This window comes from Amia ocellicauda, chromosome 2 (assembly GCF_036373705.1).
Source record: "Amia ocellicauda isolate fAmiCal2 chromosome 2, fAmiCal2.hap1, whole genome shotgun sequence".
NCBI classification, from domain to species: domain Eukaryota; kingdom Metazoa; phylum Chordata; class Actinopteri; order Amiiformes; family Amiidae; genus Amia; species Amia ocellicauda.
The window spans coordinates 58,623,476-58,642,114 of record NC_089851.1 but is presented as its reverse complement, the minus strand read 5'-3'; the positions used below and the strand labels follow the sequence as shown (position 1 = coordinate 58,642,114).

General features: G+C 46.5%; 21 non-coding genes across 21 annotated transcripts; 7 read left to right on the top strand and 14 right to left on the bottom strand.

Moving 5' to 3' along the window:
* Nucleotides 1–1,906: 1,906 nt before the first annotated feature.
* Nucleotides 1,907–1,980, top strand: trnan-guu (transfer RNA asparagine (anticodon GUU)). Its single transcript has one exon. It is a non-coding gene; the product is annotated as a tRNA-Asn (tRNA).
* A 164-nt stretch (nucleotides 1,981–2,144) lies between these two features.
* trnat-ugu (transfer RNA threonine (anticodon UGU)) lies at nucleotides 2,145–2,218 on the bottom strand. The gene has a single exon. It is a non-coding gene; the product is annotated as a tRNA-Thr (tRNA).
* Nucleotides 2,219–2,682: 464 nt separating this feature from the next.
* On the bottom strand, nucleotides 2,683–2,756 carry trnat-agu (transfer RNA threonine (anticodon AGU)). The gene has a single exon. It is a non-coding gene; the product is annotated as a tRNA-Thr (tRNA).
* A 2,823-nt stretch (nucleotides 2,757–5,579) lies between these two features.
* trnan-guu (transfer RNA asparagine (anticodon GUU)) lies at nucleotides 5,580–5,653 on the top strand. Its single transcript has one exon. It is a non-coding gene; the product is annotated as a tRNA-Asn (tRNA).
* A 164-nt stretch (nucleotides 5,654–5,817) lies between these two features.
* trnat-ugu (transfer RNA threonine (anticodon UGU)) lies at nucleotides 5,818–5,891 on the bottom strand. Its single transcript has one exon. It is a non-coding gene; the product is annotated as a tRNA-Thr (tRNA).
* Nucleotides 5,892–6,340: 449 nt separating this feature from the next.
* On the bottom strand, nucleotides 6,341–6,414 carry trnat-agu (transfer RNA threonine (anticodon AGU)). The gene has a single exon. It is a non-coding gene; the product is annotated as a tRNA-Thr (tRNA).
* Nucleotides 6,415–7,951: 1,537 nt separating this feature from the next.
* Nucleotides 7,952–8,025, top strand: trnan-guu (transfer RNA asparagine (anticodon GUU)). Its single transcript has one exon. It is a non-coding gene; the product is annotated as a tRNA-Asn (tRNA).
* A 164-nt stretch (nucleotides 8,026–8,189) lies between these two features.
* trnat-ugu (transfer RNA threonine (anticodon UGU)) lies at nucleotides 8,190–8,263 on the bottom strand. The gene has a single exon. It is a non-coding gene; the product is annotated as a tRNA-Thr (tRNA).
* Nucleotides 8,264–8,717: 454 nt separating this feature from the next.
* On the bottom strand, nucleotides 8,718–8,791 carry trnat-agu (transfer RNA threonine (anticodon AGU)). Its single transcript has one exon. It is a non-coding gene; the product is annotated as a tRNA-Thr (tRNA).
* A 1,383-nt stretch (nucleotides 8,792–10,174) lies between these two features.
* trnan-guu (transfer RNA asparagine (anticodon GUU)) lies at nucleotides 10,175–10,248 on the top strand. Its single transcript has one exon. It is a non-coding gene; the product is annotated as a tRNA-Asn (tRNA).
* A 164-nt stretch (nucleotides 10,249–10,412) lies between these two features.
* trnat-ugu (transfer RNA threonine (anticodon UGU)) lies at nucleotides 10,413–10,486 on the bottom strand. The gene has a single exon. It is a non-coding gene; the product is annotated as a tRNA-Thr (tRNA).
* Nucleotides 10,487–10,925: 439 nt separating this feature from the next.
* On the bottom strand, nucleotides 10,926–10,999 carry trnat-agu (transfer RNA threonine (anticodon AGU)). Its single transcript has one exon. It is a non-coding gene; the product is annotated as a tRNA-Thr (tRNA).
* A 1,671-nt stretch (nucleotides 11,000–12,670) lies between these two features.
* trnan-guu (transfer RNA asparagine (anticodon GUU)) lies at nucleotides 12,671–12,744 on the top strand. Its single transcript has one exon. It is a non-coding gene; the product is annotated as a tRNA-Asn (tRNA).
* A 164-nt stretch (nucleotides 12,745–12,908) lies between these two features.
* Nucleotides 12,909–12,982, bottom strand: trnat-ugu (transfer RNA threonine (anticodon UGU)). The gene has a single exon. It is a non-coding gene; the product is annotated as a tRNA-Thr (tRNA).
* Nucleotides 12,983–13,391: 409 nt separating this feature from the next.
* trnat-agu (transfer RNA threonine (anticodon AGU)) lies at nucleotides 13,392–13,465 on the bottom strand. Its single transcript has one exon. It is a non-coding gene; the product is annotated as a tRNA-Thr (tRNA).
* Nucleotides 13,466–14,848: 1,383 nt separating this feature from the next.
* Nucleotides 14,849–14,922, top strand: trnan-guu (transfer RNA asparagine (anticodon GUU)). Its single transcript has one exon. It is a non-coding gene; the product is annotated as a tRNA-Asn (tRNA).
* A 164-nt stretch (nucleotides 14,923–15,086) lies between these two features.
* Nucleotides 15,087–15,160, bottom strand: trnat-ugu (transfer RNA threonine (anticodon UGU)). The gene has a single exon. It is a non-coding gene; the product is annotated as a tRNA-Thr (tRNA).
* A 389-nt stretch (nucleotides 15,161–15,549) lies between these two features.
* Nucleotides 15,550–15,623, bottom strand: trnat-agu (transfer RNA threonine (anticodon AGU)). The gene has a single exon. It is a non-coding gene; the product is annotated as a tRNA-Thr (tRNA).
* A 1,107-nt stretch (nucleotides 15,624–16,730) lies between these two features.
* trnan-guu (transfer RNA asparagine (anticodon GUU)) lies at nucleotides 16,731–16,804 on the top strand. Its single transcript has one exon. It is a non-coding gene; the product is annotated as a tRNA-Asn (tRNA).
* A 164-nt stretch (nucleotides 16,805–16,968) lies between these two features.
* Nucleotides 16,969–17,042, bottom strand: trnat-ugu (transfer RNA threonine (anticodon UGU)). Its single transcript has one exon. It is a non-coding gene; the product is annotated as a tRNA-Thr (tRNA).
* Nucleotides 17,043–17,486: 444 nt separating this feature from the next.
* On the bottom strand, nucleotides 17,487–17,560 carry trnat-agu (transfer RNA threonine (anticodon AGU)). The gene has a single exon. It is a non-coding gene; the product is annotated as a tRNA-Thr (tRNA).
* Between the last annotated feature and the right edge of the window lie 1,079 nt (nucleotides 17,561–18,639).

Genomic DNA, 18,639 nt, shown 5'->3' with positions numbered 1-18,639 from the left:
CCTTGCCGTCCATCCATCCATCTATCTATCTATCTATCTATGACTCTTGATATCTAACTCTCTTGCTTGCTATCGCTCCCCCAATGGTCAGTAGCATAGTAGCATAACAGCAGATCACGGACCACTGTCACTCAGATGCTTGCCTTGCCGTCCATCCATCCATCTATCTATCTATCTATCTATGAGTCTTGATATCTAACTCTCTTACTTGCTTTCGCTCACCCAATGGTCAGTAGCATAGTAGCATAACAGCAGATCACGGACCACTGTCAATCAGGTGCTTGCCTTGCCGTCCATCCATCCATCTGTCTATCTATCTATCTATGACTCTTGACATCTAACTCTCTTGCTTGCTATCGCTCCCCCAATGGTCAGAAGCAAAGTAGCATAACAGCAGATCACGGACCACTGTCAATCAGATGCTTGGCTTGCCGTCCATCCATCCATCCATCTATCTATCTATCTATCAATGACTCTCGATATCTAACTCTCTTGCTTGCTATCGCTCCCCCAATGGTCAGTAGCATAGTAGCATAACAGGAGATCACGGACCACTGTCAATCAGATGCTTGCCTTGCCGTCCATCCATCCATCTATCTATCTATCTATCTATGACTCTTGATATCTAACTCTCTTGCTTGCTATCGCTCCCCCAATGGTCAGTAGCATTGTAGCATAACAGCAGATCACGGACCACTGTCAATCAGATGCTTGCCTTGCCGTCCATCCATCCATCTATCTATCTATCTATCTATGACTCTCGATATCAAACTCTCTTACTTGCTATCGCTCCCCCAATGGTCAGTAGCATAGTAGCATAACAGCAGATCACGGACCACTGTCAATCAGGTGCTTGCCTTGCCGTCCATCCATCCATCTGTCTATCTATCTATCTATGACTCTTGACATCTAACTCTCTTGCTTGCTATCGCTCCCCCAATGGTCAGAAGCAAAGTAGCATAACAGCAGATCACCGACCACTGTCAATCAGATGCTTGCCTTGCCGTCCATCCATCCATCCATCTATCTATCTATCTATCAATGACTCTCGATATCTAACTCTCTTGCTTGCTATCGCTCCCCCAATGGTCAGTAGCATAGTAGCATAACAGCAGATCACGGACCACTGTCAATCAGATGCTTGCCTTGCCGTCCATCCATCCATCTATCTATCTATCTATCTATGACTCTTGATATCTAACTCTCTTGCTTGCTATCGCTCCCCCAATGGTCAGTAGCATAGTAGCATAACAGCAGATCATTGACCACTGTCAATCAGATGCTTGCCTTTCCGTCCATCCATCCATCCATCTATCTATCTATCTATCAATGACTCTCGATATCTAACTCTCTTGCTTGCTATCGCTCCCCCAATGGTCAGTAGCATAGTAGCATAACAGCAGATCACGGACCACTGTCAATCAGATGCTTGCCTTCCCGTCCATCCATCCATCTATCTATCCATCTATCTATGACTCTCGATATCTAACTCTCTTACTTGCTATCGCTCCCCCAATGGTCAGTAGCATAGTAGCATAACAGCAGATCACGGACCACTGTCAATCAGATGCTTGCCTTGCCGTCCATCCATCCATCTATCTATCTATCTATCTATGACTCTTGATATCTAACACTCTTACTTGCTTTCGCTCACCCAATGGTCAGTAGCATAGTAGCATAACAGCAGATCACGGACCACTGTCAATCAGATGCTTGCCTTGCCGTCCATCCATCCATCTATCTATCTATCTATCTATGACTCTCGATATCTAACTCTCTTGCTTGCTATCGCTCCCCCAATGGTCACGTATGTTGCATTCAACGACAAAGAAAATCGTGTGCTGGAAATGATTTTTGGCAACTGTGAAGGAACTGCACGACTGCAGCAACCACAACACCTCTGTCTGTCTCTGTGGCGCAATCGGTCAGCGCGTTTGGCTGTTAACCAAAAGGATGGTGGTTCGAATCCACCCAGGGACGGCCCACTTTTCCCCCCGCCCCTTGTTATTGTTTCTACTTCTGGCGGACAGCTTGCCAGACTGTGGCTACAGTAACCTTAAGCTGCTTGCTGTGGACGGCCATCATGCAAAAATGTATTGAGCGTTTAGAAACTTCCTTTCCATTGCCTAGGCCAACATAAACCAAGGCACTGCTGGGAGTCGAACCCAGGGTTTCCTGTTTACAAGACAGGCGCTTTGACCAACTAAGCCACGGTGCCAGGACTCTCCCATTCCCCAGTGCCTACACTCAGGCGTAAGGCAAAAAACAAAACAAAACAAAACAAAACAAAACAAAACAAAACAAAACAAAACAAAACAAAACAAAACAAAACAAAACAAAACAAAACAAAACAAAACAAAACAAAACAAAACAAAACAAAACAAAACAAAACAAAATCTGGATGCAGACTGCAACAAAGGAAGCACACAGAGGTGAAAACGTAAGGTTGACGGGAGCAACAAGCTCCCTGTTGCAACTGTCCAGGGGCGGCAATGGGAATTGGACGTTGGCCGTAGCGCGTGTCCTTGGGGTTCTGGTTCTTCTTTACAAACCGGCGTCTGTCCAGTTGGCTTTCCGGTTCATTACATCCTCTGATGGCTTTACGATAAGCCTATCTTGCTAAAACTGATGGTCGACAAAGCGGAAGCACAAGCTTCGCAAGGAGCACAGAAAGCCCGTCTAAGGCACCGCTGGGATTTGAACCCAGGACCTCCTGTTTACTAGACAGGCCCTTTAACCAACTAAGCCACGGCGCCAAATCTGCCTGTGCTGCTGCTGATAGTAGAATAACAGCAGATCACGGACCGCTGTCAATCAGGTTCTTGCCTTGCCGTCCATCCATCCATCCATCTATCTATGACTCTCAATATCTAACTCTCTTGCTTGCTATCGCTCCCCCAATGGTCAGTAGCATAGTAGCATAACAGCAGATCACGGACCACTGTCAATCAGGTGCTTGCCTTGCCGTCCATCCATCCATCCATCTATCTATCTATGACTCTTGTTATCTAACTCTCTTGCTTGCTATCGCTCCCCCAATGGTCAGTAGCATAGTAGCATAACAGCAGATCATGGACCACTGTCAATCAGATGCTTGCCTTGCCGTCCATCCATCCATCTATCTATCTATCTATCAATGACTCTTGATATCTAACTCTCTTGCTTGCTATCGCTCCCCCAATGGTCAGTAGCATAGTAGCATAACAGCAGATCACGGACCACTGTCAATCAGATGCTTGCCTTGCCGTCCATCCATCCATCTATCTATCTATCTATCAATGACTCTTGATATCTAACTCTCTTGCTTGCTATCGCTCCCCCAATGGTCAGTAGCATAGTAGCATAACAGCAGATCACGGACCACTGTCAATCAGATGCTTGCCTTGCCGTCCATCCATCCATCCATCTATCTATCTATCTATCAATGACTCTCGATATCTAACTCTCTTGCTTGCTATCGCTCCCCCAATGGTCAGTAGCATAGTAGCATAACAGCAGATCACGGACCACTGTCAATCAGATGCTTGCCTTGCCGTCCATCCATCCATCTATCTATCTATCTATCTATGACTCTTGATATCTAACTCTCTTGCTTGCTATCGCTCCCCCAATGGTCAGTAGCATAGTAGCATAACAGCAGATCACGGACCACTGTCACTCAGATGCTTGCCTTGCCGTCCATCCATCCATCTATCTATCTATCTATCTATGAGTCTTGATATCTAACTCTCTTACTTGCTTTCGCTCACCCAATGGTCAGTAGCATAGTAGCATAACAGCAGATCACGGACCACTGTCAATCAGGTGCTTGCCTTGCCGTCCATTCATCCATCTGTCTATCTATCTATCTATGACTCTTGACATCTAACTCTCTTGCTTGCTATCGCTCCCCCAATGGTCAGAAGCAAAGTAGCATAACAGCAAATCACGGACCACTGTCAATCAGATGCTTGCCTTGCCGTCCATCCATCCATCCATCTATCTATCTATCTATCAATGACTCTCGATATCTAACTCTCTTGCTTGCTATCGCTCCCCCAATGGTCAGTAGCATAGTAGCATAACAGGAGATCACGGACCACTGTCAATCAGATGCTTGCCTTGCCGTCCATCCATCCATCTATCTATCTATCTATCTATGACTCTTGATATCTAACTCTCTTGCTTGCTATCGCTCCCCCAATGGTCAGTAGCATAGTAGCATAACAGCAGATCATTGACCACTGTCAATCAGATGCTTGCCTTTCCGTCCATCCATCCATCCATCTATCTATTTATCTATCAATGACTCTCGATATCTAACTCTCTTGCTTGCTATCGCTCCCCCAATGGTCAGTAGCATAGTAGCATAACAGCAGATCACGGACCACTGTCAATCAGATGCTTGCCATGCCGTCCATCCATCCATCTATCTATCCATCTATCTATGACTCTCGATATCTAACTGTCTTACTTGCTATCGCTCCCCCAATGGTCAGTAGCATAGTAGCATAACAGCAGATCACGGACCACTGTCAATCAGATGCTTGCCTTGCCGTCCATCCATCCATCCATCTATCTATCTATGACTCTTGTTATCTAACTCTCTTGCTTGCTATCGCTCCCCCAATGGTCAGTAGCATAGTAGCATAACAGCAGATCATGGACCACTGTCAATCAGATGCTTGCCTTGCCGTCCATCCATCCATCTATCTATCTATCTATCAATGACTCTTGATATCTAACTCTCTTGCTTGCTATCGCTCCCCCAATGGTCAGTAGCATAGTAGCATAACAGCAGATCACGGACCACTGTCAATCAGATGCTTGCCTTGCCGTCCATCCATCCATCCATCTATCTATCTATCTATCAATGACTCTCGATATCTAACTCTCTTACTTGCTATCGCTCCCCCAATGGTCAGTAGCATAGTAGCATAACAGCAGATCACGGACCACTGTCAATCAGATGCTTGCCTTGCCGTCCATCCATCCATCTATCTATCTATCTATCTATGACTCTTGATATCTAACTCTCTTGCTTGCTATCGCTCCCCCAATGGTCAGTAGCATAGTAGCATAACAGCAGATCATGGACCACTGTCAATCAGATGCTTGCCTTGCCGTCCATCCATCCATCCATCTATCTATCTATCTATCAATGACTCTTGATATCAAACTCTCTTGCTTGCTATCGCTCCCCCAATGGTCAGTAGCATTGTAGCATAACAGCAGATCACGGACCACTGTCAATCAGATGCTTGCCTTGCCGTCCATCCATCCATCTATCTATCTATCTATCTATCTATGACTCTTGATATCTAACACTCTTACTTGCTTTCGCTCACCCAATGGTCAGTAGCATAGTAGCATAACAGCAGATCACGGACCACTGTCAATCAGATGCTTGCCTTGCCGTCCATCCATCCATCTATCTATCTATCTATCTATGACTCTCGATATCTAACTCTCTTGCTTGCTATCGCTCCCCCAATGGTCACGTATGTTGCATTCAACGACAAAGAAAATCGTGTGCTGGAAATGATTTTTGGCAACTGTGAAGGAACTGCACGACTGCAGCAACCACAACACCTCTGTCTGTCTCTGTGGCGCAATCGGTCAGCGCGTTTGGCTGTTAACCAAAAGGATGGTGGTTCGAATCCACCCAGGGACGGCCCACTTTTCCCCCCGCCCCTTGTTATTGTTTCTACTTCTGGCGGACAGCTTGCCAGACTGTGGCTACAGTAACCTTAAGCTGCTTGCTGTGGACGGCCATCTTGCAAAAATGTATTGAGCGTTTAGAAACTTCCTTTCCATTGCCTAGGCCAACATAAACCAAGGCACTGCTGGGAGTCGAACCCAGGGTTTCCTGTTTACAAGACAGGCGCTTTGACCAACTAAGCCACGGTGCCAGGACTCTCCCATTCCCCAGTGCCTACACTCAGGCGTAAGGCAAAAAACAAAACAAAACAAAACAAAACAAAACAAAACAAAACAAAACAAAACAAAACAAAACAAAACAAAACAAAACAAAACAAAACAAAACAAAACAAAACAAAACAAAACAAAACAAAATCTGGATGCAGACTGCAACAAAGGAAGCACACAGAGGTGAAAACGTAAGGTTGACGGGAGCAACAAGCTCCCTGTTGCGACTGTCCAGGGGCGGCAATGGGAATTGGACGTTGGCCGTAGCGCGTGTCCTTTGGGTTCTGGTTCTTCTTTACAAACCGGCGTCTGTCCAGTTGGCTTTCCGGTTCATTACGTCCTCTGATGGCTTTACGATAAGCCTATCTTGCTAAAACTGATGGTCGACAAAGCGGAAGCACAAGCTTCGCAAGGAGCACAGAAAGCCCGCCTAAGGCACCGCTGGGATTTGAACCCAGGACCTCCTGTTTACTAGACAGGCGCTTTAACCAACTAAGCCACGGCGCCAAATCTGCCGCTGCTGCTGCTGATAGTAGAATAACAGCAGATCACGGACCGCTGTCAATCAGGTTCTTGCCTTGCCGTCCATCCATCCATCCATCTATCTATGACTCTCAATATCTAACTCTCTTGCTTGCTATCGCTCCCCCAATGGTCAGTAGCATAGTAGCATAACAGCAGATCACGGACCACTGTCAATCAGGTGCTTGCCTTGCCGTCCATCCATCCATCTGTCTATCTATCTATCTATGACTCTTGACATCTAACTCTCTTGCTTGCTATCGCTCCCCCAATGGTCAGAAGCAAAGTAGCATAACAGCAGATCACGGACCACTGTCAATCAGATGCTTGCCTTGCCGTCCATCCATCCATCCATCCATCTATCTATCTATGACTCTTGATATCTAACTCTCTTGCTTGCTATCGCTCCCCCAATGGTCAGTAGCATAGTATCATAACAGCAGATCACGGACCACTGTCAATCAGATGCTTGCCTTGCCGTCCATCCATCCATCTATCTATCTATCTATCTATGACTCTTGATATCTAACTCTCTTGCTTGCTATCGCTCCCCCAATGGTCAGTAGCATTGTAGCATAACAGCAGATCACGGACCACTGTCAATCAGGTGCTTGCCTTGCCATCCATCCATCCATCTATCTATCTATCTATCTATCTATGACTCTTGATATCTAACTCTCTTGCTTGCTATCGCTCCCCCAATGGTCAGTAGCATTGTAGCATAACAGCAGATCACGGACCACTGTCAATCAGATGCTTGCCTTGCCGTCCATCCATCCATCCATCTATCTATCTATGACTCTTGTTATCTAACTCTCTTGCTTGCTATCGCTCCCCCAATGGTCAGTAGCATAGTAGCATAACAGCAGATCACGGACCACTGTCAATCAGATGCTTGCCTTGCCGTCCATCCATCCATCCATCTATCTATCTATCTATGACTCTTGACATCTAACTCTCTTGCTTGCTATCGCTCCCCCAATGGTCAGTAGCAAAGTAGCATAACAGCAGATCACGGACCACTGTCAATCAGATGCTTGCCTTGCCGTCCATCCATCCATCTATCTATCTATCTATCTATCTATGACTCTTGATATCTAACTCTCTTGCTTGCTATCGCTCCCCCAATGGTCAGTAGCATTGTAGCATAACAGCAGATCACGGAGCACTGTCAATCAGATGCTTGCCTTGCCGTCCATCCATCCATCTATCTATCTATCTATCTATGACTCTTGATATCTAACTCTCTTACTTGCTTTCGCTCACCCAATGGTCAGTAGCATAGTAGCATAACAGCAGATCACGGACCACTGTCAATCAGATGCTTGCCTTGCCGTCCATCCATCCATCTATCTATCTATCTATCTATCTATGACTCTCGATATCTAACTCTCTTGCTTGCTATCGCTCCCCCAATGGTCACGTATGTTGCATTCAACGACAAAGAAAATCGTGTGCTGGAAATGATTTTTGGCAACTGTGAAGGAACTGCACGACTGCAGCAACCACAACACCTCTGTCTGTCTCTGTGGCGCAATCGGTCAGCGCGTTTGGCTGTTAACCAAAAGGATGGTGGTTCGAATCCACCCAGGGACGGCCCACTTTTCCCCCCGCCCCTTGTTATTGTTTCTACTTCTGGCGGACAGCTTGCCAGACTGTGGCTACAGTAACCTTAAGCTGCTTGCTGTGGATGGCCATCTTGCAAAAATGTATTGAGCGTTTAGAAACTTCCTTTCCATTGCCTAGGCCAACATAAACCAAGGCACTGCTGGGAGTCGAACCCAGGGTTTCCTGTTTACAAGACAGGTGCTTTGACCAACTAAGCCACGGTGCCAGGACTCTCCCATTCCCCAGTGCCTACACTCAGGCGTAAGGCAAAAAACAAAACAAAACAAAACAAAACAAAACAAAACAAAACAAAACAAAACAAAACAAAACAAAACAAAACAAAACAAAACAAAACAAAACAAAACAAAACAAAACAAAACAAAACAAAACAAAATCTGGATGCAGGCTGCAACAAAGGAGGCACACAGAGGTGAAAACGTAAGGTTGACGGGAGCAACAAGCTCCCTGTTGCGACTGTCCAGGGGCGGCAATGGGAATTGGACGTTGGCCGTAGCGCTTGTCCTTTGGGTTCTGGTTCTTCTTTACAAACCGGCGTCTGTCCAGTTGGCTTTCCGGTTCATTACGTCCTCTGATGGCTTTACGATAAGCCTATCTTGCTAAAACTGATGGTCGACAAAGCGGAAGCACAAGCTTCGCAAGGAGCACAGAAAGCCCGCCTAAGGCACCGCTGGGATTTGAACCCAGGACCTCCTGTTTACTAGACAGGCGCTTTAACCAACTAAGCCACGGCGCCAAATCTGCTGCTGCTGCTGCTGATAGTAGAATAACAGCAGATCACGGACCGCTGTCAATCAGGTTCTTGCCTTGCCGTCCATCCATCCATCCATCTATCTATGACTCTCAATATCTAACTCTCTTGCTTGCTATCGCTCCCCCAATGGTCAGTAGCATAGTAGCATAACAGCAGATCACGGACCACTGTCAATCAGATGCTTGCCTTGCCGTCCATCCATCCATCCATCTATCTATCTATCTATGACTCTTGACATCTAACTCTCTTGCTTGCTATCGCTCCCCCAATGGTCAGTAGCATAGTAGCATAACAGCAGATCACGGACCACTGTCAATCAGATGCTTGCCTTGACGTCCATTCATCCACCCATCCATCTACCTATCTATGACTCTTGATATCTAACTCTCTTGCTTGCTATCGCTCCCCCAATGGTCAGTAGCATAGTAGCATAACAGCAGATCACGGACCACTGTCAATCAGATGCTTGCCTTGCCGTCCATCCATCCATCCATCTATCTATCTATCTATGACTCTTGATATCTAACTCTCTTGCTTGCTATCGCTCCCCCAATGGTCAGTAGCATAGTATCATAACAGCAGATCACGGACCACTGTCAATCAGATGCTTGCCTTGCCGTCCATCCATCCATCTATCTATCTATCTATCTATGACTCTTGATATCTAACTCTCTTGCTTGCTATCGCTCCCCCAATGGTCAGTAGCATTGTAGCATAACAGCAGATCACGGACCACTGTCAATCAGATGCTTGCCTTGCCGTCCATCCATACATCTATCTATCTATCTATCTATGACTCTTGATATCTAACTCTCTTGCTTGCTATCGCTCCCCCAATGGTCAGTAGCATTGTAGCATAACAGCAGATCACGGACCACTGTCAATCAGATGCTTGCCTTGCCGTCCATCCATCCATCTATCTATCTATCTATCAATGACTCTCGATATCTAACTCTCTTACTTGCTATCGCTCCCCCAATGGTCAGTAGCATAGTAGCATAACAGCAGATCACGGACCACTGTCAATCAGATGCTTGCCTTGCCGTCCATCCATCCATCCATCTATCTATCTATGACTCTTGTTATCTAACTCTCTTGCTTGCTATCGCTCCCCCAATGGTCAGTAGCATAGTAGCATAACAGCAGATCACGGAACACTGTCAATCAGATGCTTGCCTTGCCGTCCATCCATCCATCTATCTATCTATCTATCTATGACTCTCGATATCTAACTCTCTTGCTTGCTATCGCTCCCCCAATGGTCACGTATGTTGCATTCAACGACAAAGAAAATCGTGTGCTGGAAATGATTTTTGGCAACTGTGAAGGAACTGCACGACTGCAGCAACCACAACAACTCTGTCTGTCTCTGTGGCGCAATCGTTCAGCGCGTTTGGCTGTTAACCAAAAGGATGGTGGTTCGAATCCACCCAGGGACGGCCCACTTTTCCCCCCGCCCCTTGTTATTGTTTCTACTTCTGGCGGACAGCTTGCCAGACTGTGGCTACAGTAACCTTAAGCTGCTTGCTGTGGATGGCCATCTTGCAAAAATGTATTGAGCGTTTAGAAACTTCCTTTCCATTGCCTAGGCCAACATAAACCAAGGCACTGCTGGGAGTCGAACCCAGGGTTTCCTGTTTACAAGACAGGTGCTTTGACCAACTAAGCCACGGTGCCAGGACTCTCCCATTCCCCAGTGCCTACACTCAGGCGTAAGGCAAAAAACAAAACAAAACAAAACAAAACAAAACAAAACAAAACAAAACAAAACAAAACAAAACAAAACAAAACAAAACAAAACAAAACAAAACAAAACAAAACAAAACAAAATCTGGATGCAGGCTGCAACAAAGGAAGCACACAGAGGTGAAAACGTAAGGTTGACGGGAGCAACAAGCTCCCTGTTGCGACTGTCCAGGGGCGGCAATGGGAATTGGACGTTGGCCGTAGCGCTTGTCCTTTGGGTTCTGGTTCTTCTTTACAAACCGGCGTCTGTCCAGTTGGCTTTCCGGTTCATTACGTCCTCTGATGGCTTTACGATAAGCCTATCTTGCTAAAACTGATGGTCGACAAAGCGGAAGCACAAGCTTCGCAAGGAGCACAGAAAGCCCGCCTAAGGCACCGCTGGGATTTGAACCCAGGACCTCCTGTTTACTAGACAGGCGCTTTAACCAACTAAGCCACGGCGCCAAATCTGCTGCTGCTGCTGCTGATAGTAGAATAACAGCAGATCACGGACCGCTGTCAATCAGGTTCTTGCCTTGCCGTCCATCCATCCATCCATCTATCTATGACTCTCAATATCTAACTCTCTTGCTTGCTATCGCTCCCCCAATGGTCAGTAGCATAGTAGCATAACAGCAGATCACGGACCACTGTCAATCAGATGCTTGCCTTGCCGTCCATCCATCCATCCATCTATCTATCTATCTATGACTCTTGACATCTAACTCTCTTGCTTGCTATCGCTCCCCCAATGGTCAGTAGCATAGTAGCATAACAGCAGATCACGGACCACTGTCAATCAGATGCTTGCCTTGACGTCCATTCATCCACCCATCCATCTACCTATCTATGACTCTTGATATCTAACTCTCTTGCTTGCTATCGCTCCCCCAATGGTCAGTAGCATAGTAGCATAACAGCAGATCACGGACCACTGTCAATCAGATGCTTGCCTTGCCGTCCATCCATCCATCCATCTATCTATCTATCTATGACTCTTGATATCTAACTCTCTTGCTTGCTATCGCTCCCCCAATGGTCAGTAGCATAGTATCATAACAGCAGATCACGGACCACTGTCAATCAGATGCTTGCCTTGCCGTCCATCCATCCATCTATCTATCTATCTATCTATGACTCTTGATATCTAACTCTCTTGCTTGCTATCGCTCCCCCAATGGTCAGTAGCATTGTAGCATAACAGCAGATCACGGACCACTGTCAATCAGATGCTTGCCTTGCCGTCCATCCATACATCTATCTATCTATCTATCTATGACTCTTGATATCTAACTCTCTTGCTTGCTATCGCTCCCCCAATGGTCAGTAGCATTGTAGCATAACAGCAGATCACGGACCACTGTCAATCAGATGCTTGCCTTGCCGTCCATCCATCCATCTATCTATCTATCTATCAATGACTCTCGATATCTAACTCTCTTACTTGCTATCGCTCCCCCAATGGTCAGTAGCATAGTAGCATAACAGCAGATCACGGACCACTGTCAATCAGATGCTTGCCTTGCCGTCCATCCATCCATCCATCTATCTATCTATGACTCTTGTTATCTAACTCTCTTGCTTGCTATCGCTCCCCCAATGGTCAGTAGCATAGTAGCATAACAGCAGATCACGGACCACTGTCAATCAGATGCTTGCCTTGCCGTCCATCCATCCATCTATCTATCTATCTATCTATGACTCTTGATATCTAACTCTCTTGCTTGCTATCGCTCCCCCAATGGTCAGTAGCATTGTAGCATAACAGCAGATCACGGAGCACTGTCAATCAGATGCTTGCCTTGCCGTCCATCCATCCATCTATCTATCTATCTATCTATGACTCTTGATATCTAACTCTCTTACTTGCTTTCGCTCACCCAATGGTCAGTAGCATAGTAGCATAACAGCAGATCACGGACCACTGTCAATCAGATGCTTGCCTTGCCGTCCATCCATCCATCTATCTATCTATCTATCTATCTATGACTCTCGATATCTAACTCTCTTGCTTGCTATCGCTCCCCCAATGGTCACGTATGTTGCATTCAACGACAAAGAAAATCGTGTGCTGGAAATGATTTTTGGCAACTGTGAAGGAACTGCACGACTGCAGCAACCACAACACCTCTGTCTGTCTCTGTGGCGCAATCGGTCAGCGCGTTTGGCTGTTAACCAAAAGGATGGTGGTTCGAATCCACCCAGGGACGGCCCACTTTTCCCCCCGCCCCTTGTTATTGTTTCTACTTCTGGCGGACAGCTTGCCAGACTGTGGCTACAGTAACCTTAAGCTGCTTGCTGTGGATGGCCATCTTGCAAAAATGTATTGAGCGTTTAGAAACTTCCTTTCCATTGCCTAGGCCAACATAAACCAAGGCACTGCTGGGAGTCGAACCCAGGGTTTCCTGTTTACAAGACAGGTGCTTTGACCAACTAAGCCACGGTGCCAGGACTCTCCCATTCCCCAGTGCCTACACTCAGGCGTAAGGCAAAAAACAAAACAAAACAAAACAAAACAAAACAAAACAAAACAAAACAAAACAAAACAAAACAAAACAAAACAAAACAAAATCTGGATGCAGGCTGCAACAAAGGAAGCACACAGAGGTGAAAACGTAAGGTTGACGGGAGCAACAAGCTCCCTGTTGCGACTGTCCAGGGGCGGCAATGGGAATTGGACGTTGGCCGTAGCGCTTGTCCTTTGGGTTCTGGTTCTTCTTTACAAACCGGCGTCTGTCCAGTTGGCTTTCCGGTTCATTACGTCCTCTGATGGCTTTACGATAAGCCTATCTTGCTAAAACTGATGGTCGACAAAGCGGAAGCACAAGCTTCGCAAGGAGCACAGAAAGCCCGCCTAAGGCACCGCTGGGATTTGAACCCAGGACCTCCTGTTTACTAGACAGGCGCTTTAACCAACTAAGCCACGGCGCCAAATCTGCTGCTGCTGCTGCTGATAGTAGAATAACAGCAGATCACGGACCGCTGTCAATCAGGTTCTTGCCTTGCCGTCCATCCATCCATCCATCTATCTATGACTCTCAATATCTAACTCTCTTGCTTGCTATCGCTCCCCCAATGGTCAGTAGCATAGTAGCATAACAGCAGATCACGGACCACTGTCAATCAGATGCTTGCCTTGCCGTCCATCCATCCATCCATCTATCTATCTATCTATGACTCTTGACATCTAACTCTCTTGCTTGCTATCGCTCCCCCAATGGTCAGTAGCATAGTAGCATAACAGCAGATCACGGACCACTGTCAATCAGATGCTTGCCTTGACGTCCATTCATCCACCCATCCATCTACCTATCTATGACTCTTGATATCTAACTCTCTTGCTTGCTATCGCTCCCCCAATGGTCAGTAGCATAGTAGCATAACAGCAGATCACGGACCACTGTCAATCAGATGCTTGCCTTGCCGTCCATCCATCCATCCATCTATCTATCTATCTATGACTCTTGATATCTAACTCTCTTGCTTGCTATCGCTCCCCCAATGGTCAGTAGCATAGTATCATAACAGCAGATCACGGACCACTGTCAATCAGATGCTTGCCTTGCCGTCCATCCATCCATCTATCTATCTATCTATCTATGACTCTTGATATCTAACTCTCTTGCTTGCTATCGCTCCCCCAATGGTCAGTAGCATTGTAGCATAACAGCAGATCACGGACCACTGTCAATCAGATGCTTGCCTTGCCGTCCATCCATACATCTATCTATCTATCTATCTATGACTCTTGATATCTAACTCTCTTGCTTGCTATCGCTCCCCCAATGGTCAGTAGCATTGTAGCATAACAGCAGATCACGGACCACTGTCAATCAGATGCTTGCCTTGCCGTCCATCCATCCATCTATCTATCTATCTATCAATGACTCTCGATATCTAACTCTCTTACTTGCTATCGCTCCCCCAATGGTCAGTAGCATAGTAGCATAACAGCAGATCACGGACCACTGTCAATCAGATGCTTGCCTTGCCGTCCATCCATCCATCCATCTATCTATCTATGACTCTTGTTATCTAACTCTCTTGCTTGCTATCGCTCCCCCAATGGTCAGTAGCATAGTAGCATAACAGCAGATCACGGAACACTGTCAATCAGATGCTTGCCTTGCCGTCCATCCATCCATCTATCTATCTATCTATCTATGACTCTCGATATCTAACTCTCTTGCTTGCTATCGCTCCCCCAATGGTCACGTATGTTGCATTCAACGACAAAGAAAATCGTGTGCTGGAAATGATTTTTGGCAACTGTGAAGGAACTGCACGACTGCAGCAACCACAACACCTCTGTCTGTCTCTGTGGCGCAATCGTTCAGCGCGTTTGGCTGTTAACCAAAAGGATGGTGGTTCGAATCCACCCAGGGACGGCCCACTTTTCCCCCCGCCCCTTGTTATTGTTTCTACTTCTGGCGGACAGCTTGCCAGACTGTGGCTACAGTAACCTTAAGCTGCTTGCTGTGGATGGCCATCTTGCAAAAATGTATTGAGCGTTTAGAAACTTCCTTTCCATTGCCTAGGCCAACATAAACCAAGGCACTGCTGGGAGTCGACCCCAGGGTTTCCTGTTTACAAGACAGGCGCTTTGACCAACTAAGCCACGGTGCCAGGACTCTCCCATTCCCCAGTGCCTACACTCAGGCGTAAGGCAAAAAACAAAACCAAACAAAACCAAACAAAACAAAACAAAACAAAACAAAACAAAACAAAATCTGGATGCAGGCTGCAACAAAGGAAGCACACAGAGGTGAAAACGTAAGGTTGACGGGAGCAACAAGCTCCCTGTTGCGACTGTCCAGGGGCGGCAATGGGAATTGGACGTTGGCCGTAGCGCTTGTCCTTTGGGTTCTAGTTCTTCTTTACAAACCGGCGTCTGTCCAGTTGGCTTTCCGGTTCATTACGTCCTCTGATGGCTTTACGATAAGCCTATCTTGCTAAAACTGATGGTCGATAAAGCGGAAGCACAAGCTTCGCAAGGAGCACAGAAAGCCCGCCTAAGGCACCGCTGGGATTTGAACCCAGGACCTCCTGTTTACTAGACAGGCGCTTTAACCAACTAAGCCACGGCGCCAAATCTGCCGCTGCTGCTGCTGATAGTAGAATAACAGCAGATCACGGACCGCTGTCAATCAGGTTCTTGCCTTGCCATCCATCCATCCATCCATCTATCTATGACTCTCAATATCTAACTCTCTTGCTTGCTATCGCTCCCCCAATGGTCAGTAGCATAGTAGCATAACAGCAGATCACGGACCACTGTCAATCAGATGCTTGCCTTGCCGTCCATCCATCCATCCATCTATCTATCTATCTATGACTCTTGACATCTAACTCTCTTGCTTGCTATCGCTCCCCCAATGGTCAGTAGCATAGTAGCATAACAGCAGATCACGGACCACTGTCAATCAGATGCTTGCCTTGACGTCCATCCATCCACCCATCCATCTACCTATCTATGACTCTTGATATCTAACTCTCTTGCTTGCTATCGCTCCCCCAATGGTCAGTAGCATAGTAGCATAACAGCAGATCACGGACCACTGTCAATCAGATGCTTGCCTTGCCGTCCATCCATCCATCCATCTATCTATCTATCTATGACTCTTGATATCTAACTCTCTTGCTTGCTATCGCTCCCCCAATGGTCAGTAGCATAGTATCATAACAGCAGATCACGGACCACTGTCAATCAGATGCTTGCCTTGCCGTCCATCCATCCATTTATCTATCTATCTATCTATGACTCTTGATATCTAACTCTCTTGCTTGCTATCGCTCCCCCAATGGTCAGTAGCATTGTAGCATAACAGCAGATCACGGACCACTGTCAATCAGATGCTTGCCTTGCCGTCCATCCATCCATCTATCTATCTATCTATCTATGACTCTTGATATCTAACTCTCTTACTTGCTTTCGCTCACCCAATGGTCAGTAGCATAGTAGCATAACAGCAGATCACGGACCACTGTCAATCAGATGCTTGCCTTGCCGTCCATCCATCCATCTATCTATCTATCTATCTATCTATGACTCTCGATATCTAACTCTCTTGCTTGCTATCGCTCCCCCAATGGTCACGTATGTTGCATTCAACGACAAAGAAAATCGTGTGCTGGAAATGATTTTTGGCAACTGTGAAGGAACTGCACGACTGCAGCAACCACAACACCTCTGTCTGTCTCTGTGGCGCAATCGGTCAGCGCGTTTGGCTGTTAACCAAAAGGATGGTGGTTCGAATCCACCCAGGGACGGCCCACTTTTCCCCCCGCCCCTTGTTATTGTTTCTACTTCTGGCGGACAGCTTGCCAGACTGTGGCTACAGTAACCTTAAGCTGCTTGCTGTGGATGGCCATCTTGCAAAAATGTATTGAGCGTTTAGAAACTTCCTTTCCATTGCCTAGGCCAACATAAACCAAGGCACTGCTGGGAGTCGAACCCAGGGTTTCCTGTTTACAAGACAGGTGCTTTGACCAACTAAGCCACGGTGCCAGGACTCTCCCATTCCCCAGTGCCTACACTCAGGCGTAAGGCAAAAAACAAAACAAAACAAAACAAAACAAAACAAAACAAAACAAAACAAAACAAAACAAAACAAAACAAAACAAAACAAAACAAAACAAAACAAAACAAAACAAAACAAAACAAAATCTGGATGCAGGCTGCAACAAAGGAAGCACACAGAGGTGAAAACGTAAGGTTGACGGGAGCAACAAGCTCCCTGTTGCGACTGTCCAGGGGCGGCAATGGGAATTGGACGTTGGCCGTAGCGCTTGTCCTTTGGGTTCTGGTTCTTCTTTACAAACCGGCGTCTGTCCAGTTGGCTTTCCGGTTCATTACGTCCTCTGATGGCTTTACGATAAGCCTATCTTGCTAAAACTGATGGTCGACAAAGCGGAAGCACAAGCTTCGCAAGGAGCACAGAAAGCCCGCCTAAGGCACCGCTGGGATTTGAACCCAGGACCTCCTGTTTACTAGACAGGCGCTTTAACCAACTAAGCCACGGCGCCAAATCTGCTGCTGCTGCTGCTGATAGTAGAATAACAGCAGATCACGGACCGCTGTCAATCAGGTTCTTGCCTTGCCGTCCATCCATCCATCCATCTATCTATGACTCTCAATATCTAACTCTCTTGCTTGCTATCGCTCCCCCAATGGTCAGTAGCATAGTAGCATAACAGCAGATCACGGACCACTGTCAATCAGATGCTTGCCTTGCCGTCCATCCATCCATCCATCTATCTATCTATCTATGACTCTTGACATCTAACTCTCTTGCTTGCTATCGCTCCCCCAATGGTCAGTAGCATAGTAGCATAACAGCAGATCACGGACCACTGTCAATCAGATGCTTGCCTTGACGTCCATTCATCCACCCATCCATCTACCTATCTATGACTCTTGATATCTAACTCTCTTGCTTGCTATCGCTCCCCCAATGGTCAGTAGCATAGTAGCATAACAGCAGATCACGGACCACTGTCAATCAGATGCTTGCCTTGCCGTCCATCCATCCATCCATCTATCTATCTATCTATGACTCTTGATATCTAACTCTCTTGCTTGCTATCGCTCCCCCAATGGTCAGTAGCATAGTATCATAACAGCAGATCACGGACCACTGTCAATCAGATGCTTGCCTTGCCGTCCATCCATCCATCTATCTATCTATCTATCTATGACTCTTGATATCTAACTCTCTTGCTTGCTATCGCTCCCCCAATGGTCAGTAGCATTGTAGCATAACAGCAGATCACGGACCACTGTCAATCAGATGCTTGCCTTGCCGTCCATCCATACATCTATCTATCTATCTATCTATGACTCTTGATATCTAACTCTCTTGCTTGCTATCGCTCCCCCAATGGTCAGTAGCATTGTAGCATAACAGCAGATCACGGACCACTGTCAATCAGATGCTTGCCTTGCCGTCCATCCATCCATCTATCTATCTATCTATCAATGACTCTCGATATCTAACTCTCTTACTTGCTATCGCTCCCCCAATGGTCAGTAGCATAGTAGCATAACAGCAGATCACGGACCACTGTCAATCAGATGCTTGCCTTGCCGTCCATCCATCCATCCA